This window comes from Cervus canadensis, chromosome 4 (assembly GCF_019320065.1).
Source record: "Cervus canadensis isolate Bull #8, Minnesota chromosome 4, ASM1932006v1, whole genome shotgun sequence".
NCBI lineage: Eukaryota > Metazoa > Chordata > Mammalia > Artiodactyla > Cervidae > Cervus > Cervus canadensis.
Window position 1 is genome coordinate 64,247,393 of NC_057389.1, and position 7,138 is coordinate 64,254,530.

Sequence of the window (7,138 nt, forward strand, 5' to 3'; positions counted from 1 at the left end):
TGGTCTGGGGTGGCGGGGGGCATGTATTCAGCAAAACTAACTGGAAAATGGGACATCAGGGAAGGCAAAATTGTGATAATTTAAAGTGGCTCTACACGGTGGCTTTTGTTAAAAAAGCAAAAACAAAAAGTTCCAGGAGCCTCTCCAGGATCCAAGCCTGCAGCTGACACAGAGCATCTGTGTTAAACCCAACCACACCACTCTTAGCCTGTTGCCACACAATCATCTACATGGAGATTGTCAATTTATTGGGCTTCCCTGGTGGCTCAGCCGGTGAAGAATCTGCCTGCAATGCAGGAGACCTGGGTTTGATCCCTGAGTTGGGAAGATCCCCTGGAGAAGGGAAAGGTTACCCACTCCAGTATTCTGGCCTGGAGAATTCCATGGACTGTATAGTCCACGGGGTTGCAAAGAATCGGACACGACTGAGCGACTTTCACTTTGACTTTGTCAGTTTATTACAGCTGCTACACTCAACAACACTTTGATATACTAAGGGTATCTTTGCTGTTTGCTACTGTAAAATCACACAGAATCTATGGTGATACCGCTCCGTTCAAGTGTGGCTTTCCATTAAACAGCTTCAATTTACTCATCCACACGATAAACTTTTAACCATGGTCAGAGTGGGCCTACCCAGCTCAGAAGATGGTTTTAAAAATCAAATGAAGTAATTCAATTTTCATTAATTAATTTTTTTGTTTATTTTTGGCTGTGCTGGGTCTTCATCGCTGCTCAGGCTTTTCTCTAGCTGTGACAGGTGGAGACTACGCTCTGGCTGTGGTGTGTGGACTTCTCACTGCGGTGGCTCCTTGGTTGCGGAGCATCGGCTCTGGGCACAGGTTCAGTAGTTGTGGAGCACAGACATAGTTATTCCACAGCATCTAGGATATTCCTGGACCAGGGATTGAACCCATGTCCCCTGCAATGGCAGTCAGTCTCTTCACCACTGGACCACCAAGCGAACCCATGAGGTAATTTTTACACCTAAAGAGAATTTTACGGAAGCCATACATGCAAACAATTCCAGTAGTTGGAATTCTTCAGAAGGAAGTAATGAGCGTATCATTTGAGATTTATATTTAAAGCTTTGTTTGCATAATAGTTTAAAATTGTTTCTTAAAAACACAGCAATACACATGGCTCTAAGCAGGAAGTGGATGTAGTGGAATGCTGTGGAAAGTGAAAGTGAAGTCGCTCAGTCGTTTCCAACTCTTTGCAACCCAGTGGACTGTAGCCCACCAGGCTCCTCCGTCCATGGGATTTTCCAGGCAAGAATACTGGAGTGGGTTACCATGTCCTTCTCCAGGGAATCTTCCCAACCCAGGGATCGAACCCAGGTCTCCCACATGGCAGACAGACGCTTTAACCTCTGAGCCACCAGGGAAGCCCAATGCTGTGGAGAGACAGCAAGGAACTGTGTGTATGTCTACACACACACTAATCAGAAATGATAGAAATATCAGTAGTGACTGTTTTCTCTGGGTAATGGAATCGCAGAAAATGTTTAAAACTTTCTGTTTGCTGTGTTGTAAGTTATGAATTTTCTCCCATATATGTATAACTTTGATAATTTCTTTAAAAGATAATACTTGGGGGGGGAAATAATCAATGTTTCCCTGTAAAATAGCATTTAGATAGCTCTCCCCAGAATTTTCATTCTACAGAATTCGATTATTCAAGGCTTGAGGTAGAACAGTAAGTGCAGGGCCACTCCTGAGTGCTATCAGAAAAGTCTGTTTAGCAAAATTAGTGCCTTTCCAAGTAATCACACCAGCAAAAGGATTTCTTTTCTATTTCCCGTCATTGTAAGCTTAAATTAAATTCTCTCTTCTCTTCGTTTCCTTGTTCTCTTGTCTGTGTTGTTTCTCTGTGGCTTACAAGAGGATCATTTTGTAACACTGTCTCTATGGAAACTCTAAGAAAATACAGAAAGAATTGGCCAAGTTGGAATGAACACAAACAGTGAAATCCATTTCATAGTCCTTTTGTGGACTGTGATTGTCCAGCGCAGCTCTGTCTTTTCTGGTTCTGATGCTGAAATGCTTCACCTCTCATTCTGTACGGCCTCGCCCACCTCTGAGACACAGTGTCCCTCCTAGCTGAGGAGGAAGGATTTACTCCCAACATAAAAGCACCAGCAGGAAAGTTGTTCTCATCCCTGCTCATGTGTCTAGGGATCTGAGACAACGGAAAGGATGCTTCACTTGCTTTGTTTACTCCTCTCTTTCCTGGATGGAAGCTAAGGCTCCTAAATGTTATTGTGTTCTACTTATTCTATAACGGCTACTTAGCAGAAGGTTACTTTTTTCTCTGCTGAACCTCAAATGAGAGCTTTTCAAAATGTAACTTCTCTCTTCAGGTCATGCAATAGTTAAGTGAAGTGGCTCAGTCCCGTCTGACTCTTTGCAACCCCATGGACTGTAGCCTACCATGCTTCTCCGTGCATGGGATTTTTCTGGGTAAGAGTACTGGAGTGGGTTGCCATTTCCTTCTCCAGGGGATCTTCCCGACCCAGCGATCGAACCCGGGTCTCCCGCATTATAGGCAGATGCTTTACCATCTGAGCCACCAGGGAAGTCAACACACATATTAATATATGTGTAATATAGCATACACTTTGCCCAGATGGGCTTATAATAGCAGAAATCTCAATGATATTATTTATTATGTGTTGTTTTCCAAAATATGCACTGTTGAAGACCAGTTGAGTGGATAGACTGAGTAGAAGCTCCAAAGCACTTTCCCAAAACCACACTTGCAAGAAAAAAATGTCATGGTAAATGTTTGGTGGTCTGCTGCCGGAACTGATCCACTACAGCTTTCTGAATCCCAGTGAAACTGTTACATCTGAGAAGTATGCTCAGCAAATCAATGAGATGCACTGAAAAACTGAAAGGCTTGCAGCCAGCACTGATCCACAGGATGGGCCCAATTCTTCTCCATGACAATGCCCCACTGCAGGTCACACGGGCTAATACCTCAAAAGTTGAACGAATTGGGCTACAATGTTTTGTCTCAACTGTGTATCCACCTGACCTCTTGCCAACCAACTACCACTTCTTCAAGCATCTTGACCACTTTTTGCAGGGAAAACACTTCCACAACCAGCAGGATGCAGAAAATGCTATTCAAGAGTTCATCATACCCGGAAGCAATAATTTTTTTTTTTTTTTTTTTGCTACAGAAGTAAACAAACTTATTTCTCATTGGCAAAAATGTGTTGATCCTAATGGTTCCTATTTTGATTAGTAAAGATATGTTTGAGCCTAGTTATAATGATTTAAAACTCACAGTTTGAAAACACAGTTAAGTTCACCCCCAACTAGTAGATGGACAACAGGCACATAATAAGATGCTCAGCATCACTAATTATTAGAAATGCAAATCACAATGAAGTACCACTGCACACCAGTCAGAATGGCCATCGTCCAGCCCTTCTTGTAAGCAGGACACAAATCAGGGATCTTTTTGTGTCTTTTACTCATAAAAATGATTAATAACAGAGAGGCAGAAAGTAGCATGATGTTTTGAAAGGTTCTTAATTCTCATCACATGAAAATTTCTAGCAAAGTATTTATTTTAGATAAAACTGAAACATGATATTAAATGTGAAATTATGAAAAATAAGGAACCGAAGAAGCTCTGATGCAAACATTGTTGAATTCTTTTGTAAATCTCAGGGAGAGATTACTAAATGTTTAATTGCATTTTAATGATGATAACCTTGGAGTTAGATTTCTCCAGCAGTGTTAATGCTGAGGGAGGCTACTTAATACATAAAAATGTCATGTATGTGGGATTCACATAGCAGCAGTTATATACACGTGCAGATAACTAACATTTGCTTTGCTAATATGTATCACTGTAAATCTAAGACAGGGCACAGATTAAAACATTTATCCAACCAGCAAAACAGGCAAATTAGCTAGTTGCCATGGGATTTTTTAATTGGAAAATTGCTGACTAGATCCAGGTATGGTATGATATTTTAAATTAGTGTCTTCCTTTATCAGATAATTTCAATAATTTAAGGACGTAAGAAAGAAGCTGCACATATTTTGTCTTTCACAGTTCGTGCATGAAAAGGGTGTTGGATATTCTACATCCGAAAGAGTGGAAGGCTCTTAGTCCTCAGGGCAACAAGCAGTATGTTGTAACTCTGTTCCCTTGGGCACATGGAGCTTTAGAACTTCCTGTGAACCCAAGTTCAGTGTTGTTCCTTTGCTTAAGTCTCAGGTCTCTGAGTAAGCTAGTAGTCATGCTACCATCAAAGAGCATGGGTAGGCAAGTTTCATCTAGAGAACTAGAGTGCATGCCCACAGAATTTCATGTAGAAAGAAAACAATCCTTCAGATCCATCAGACTGGCTTTTACATGGAAGTTCCTGAGGATGAATGTGTGTGATTTAATCAGCTTCTCAAACTCAGGACACTTGAATACTTGCTCAAGATCCCCAAGGAAAACAGACATCATGAAAAAGGACAAAGCAAGCTTCATCACCAGCGCCTTTATGATGGTCTCTGGTGGTAGACGTGACAACATGGAGAACATGCCTACATCAGATGGTCCCCAGAGCCCAGGACTCCAGCAGGAGGACCACAACTACAACCATGGGCCACCCAACGTGGAATATCAGAACTTCAGTCCCTACCACGTCTCCCAACATGCAACAATTAAAATTGTTGAATGGGTGAGAGAGTATCACTCTTATGACAATGAGAGATGATCTGGAGCAAAGAGCTTGGAAGGAGGAAACTGCTTGTCTGATCACCTACTAGGGCTCATCTCTGTAAAATGTGAAACTCAGTGGCCTTATTCTGCACAACACCACACACAGAACACATACACAACACACATACAACATATACACAGAACACACACAGGGAACACATACACAGCACGCATAACACACAGAGAACCTTTTTCATAAGAGTAGTGTGAGTGGAGGGCCTTGGTCCCTTTTGCTGCTATAACAAAAGACCACAGCCATCCCTGTGGCTCAGAAGGTAAAGCATCTGCCTGCAATGCGGGAGACCCGGGTTCGATCCCTGGGTCGGGAAGATCCCCTGGAAAAGGAAATGGCAACCCACTCCAGTACTCTTGCATGGAAAATTCTATGAATGGAGGAGCCTGGTAGGCTACAATCCATGGGGTCGTGGGAGTTGGACATGACTAAGCGACTTCACTTTCACTTTCATGGAGGCTTATAAACAATAGATGATTCTGGAGGCTGAAGGCCAAGTGTGGTTGGGGTCAGGGTCAGGGTCGGGTCCATGTGGACTCACAGGGAGAAACGGGGAGGTCCATGGTCCTTCTGAAACAGCACTGACCCTATTCCCAAGGGCTCCACTCTCATGATGAAGTGTCTCCCCTGGGCCCCACCTCCTAATATCATCATATGGGCATCAAGATCTAACACGTGAGGTGGCAGGGTCTGGGGAAGGGGCGGCAGGCGCCATGTCGGGCCGCGAAGGTGGCAAGAAGAAGCCCCTGAAGCAGCCCAAGAAGCAAGCCAAGGAGATGGACGAGGAAGATAAGGCATTCAAGCAGAAGCAGAAGGAGGAGCAGAATTAACTCGAGGAGCTAAAAGCAAAGGCCGCGGGGAAAGGCCCCCTGGCCACTGGTGGAATTAAGAAATCTAGCAAAAAGTAAGCTGTTCCCTTGCGCCTGAGGCAGTGATGACCCTTAGTTCCATTCCTGTTTAAACACCTGGATTCCCTGCCATGATATCTGTTGCCGCCTATAGCTAGAATAATGTGTTGTCTTGGAACCTATTGTACATTTAAGAATAAACTTTTGTAAAAAAAAAAAAAAAGATCTAACGCATGAATCTGGGGCAGACACAAATGTTAACAGGAGCCGAAGTGAACACCTCAGGGCTGTACTTTTGAGTTATTGCTTTTTCTATCTTTTTACTTAACAAGATAAATTTAAAAGCTGGATATGATCAACCAGGATTATTATTCTTTTTATTTTTATTTTTTTATTTTTTGTATTTTTTATTAGTTGGAGGCTAATTACTTCACAACATTTCAGTGGGTTTTGTCATACATTGATATGAATCAGCCATAGAGTTACATGCATTATTATTCTTTTTAAAATTAAAATTAATAGAAGTGTTGCACCAACTTTGCATACTTGGGATAAACCACCCTCGCTTGTGGTGTATAACTATTTTTATACACTGTTGGGTTCTATTTGCTAATATTTTCATGTAGATTTTTACGTTTATGTTCATGAGAGATATTGGTTGGTAGTTTCCTTTCATTTTTTAGAATGCGCGTTTGGCTGTGCTGGGCCTTCCTTGCTGTGTGGGCTTTTCTCTAGTTGTAACACACAGGGGTTACTCTCCATTTGTGGTGCATGGGCTTCTTATTGAGGCGGCCCCCCTTGTTGTGGAGCATGGGCTCTAGAGAACAGGCTCAATAGCTGTGGTGCACGGGCTCGGTCGCTCTGTGGCATATGGAATCTTCACGGGCCAGAGATCAAACCTGTGTCCCCTGCATTGGCACGTGGATTCTTATCCACGGTTCCAACAGGGAAGTTCATTATGTGATTTCTGTTGTTCTAAATTTGTTAAAGTGTGTCTGTGACCCAGAATGTGGTATGGTATATCTTTGTGAATCTTCCTTGTGAGCATGAGAATAATGTGTGTTCTGTTGTTGCCATAATTCATAGCTGTGAATTGTAGCCAACTGATGAATGTTACATTTAAAATATTTATTTATTTGGCTGTGTGGGGTCTTAGTTGTGGCATGCGGGACCTTCATTGCATCATGTGGAATCTTTTGTTGCAGCTCCAGACTAGTTGCAACATGCAGGCTCAGTAGTTGGGGGGTGTGGGCTCTAAAGCATGCAACTTCAGTAGTTGTGGCACACGGCCTTAGTTGCTCCCTGGCACGTGGGATCTTAGTTCCTGAACTAAGGATTTGGTTCAAGCCCTGAACCAGGGTTTGAACTCGTGTCCTTTGCATTATAAGGCAGATTCTTAACCACTGGACCACAAGGGAAGTTCCTACATGTTATTGTTGAGTTTAACTGTGTCCTTCCTGGTTTTCTGCCTGTTGATATGTCCATTTCTAATAGACAGCTGTTGAAATCTCCAGCTCAGATAGTGCATTTACCTATGTCTTTT

At 42.6% G+C, this 7,138-nt stretch overlaps 1 pseudogene; it reads left to right on the forward strand.

The window, feature by feature from the left end:
- Positions 1-5,430: 5,430 nt before the first annotated feature.
- LOC122439218 lies at positions 5,431-5,764 on the forward strand (annotated as a pseudogene).
- The last annotated feature ends 1,374 nt before the right edge of the window (positions 5,765-7,138 follow it).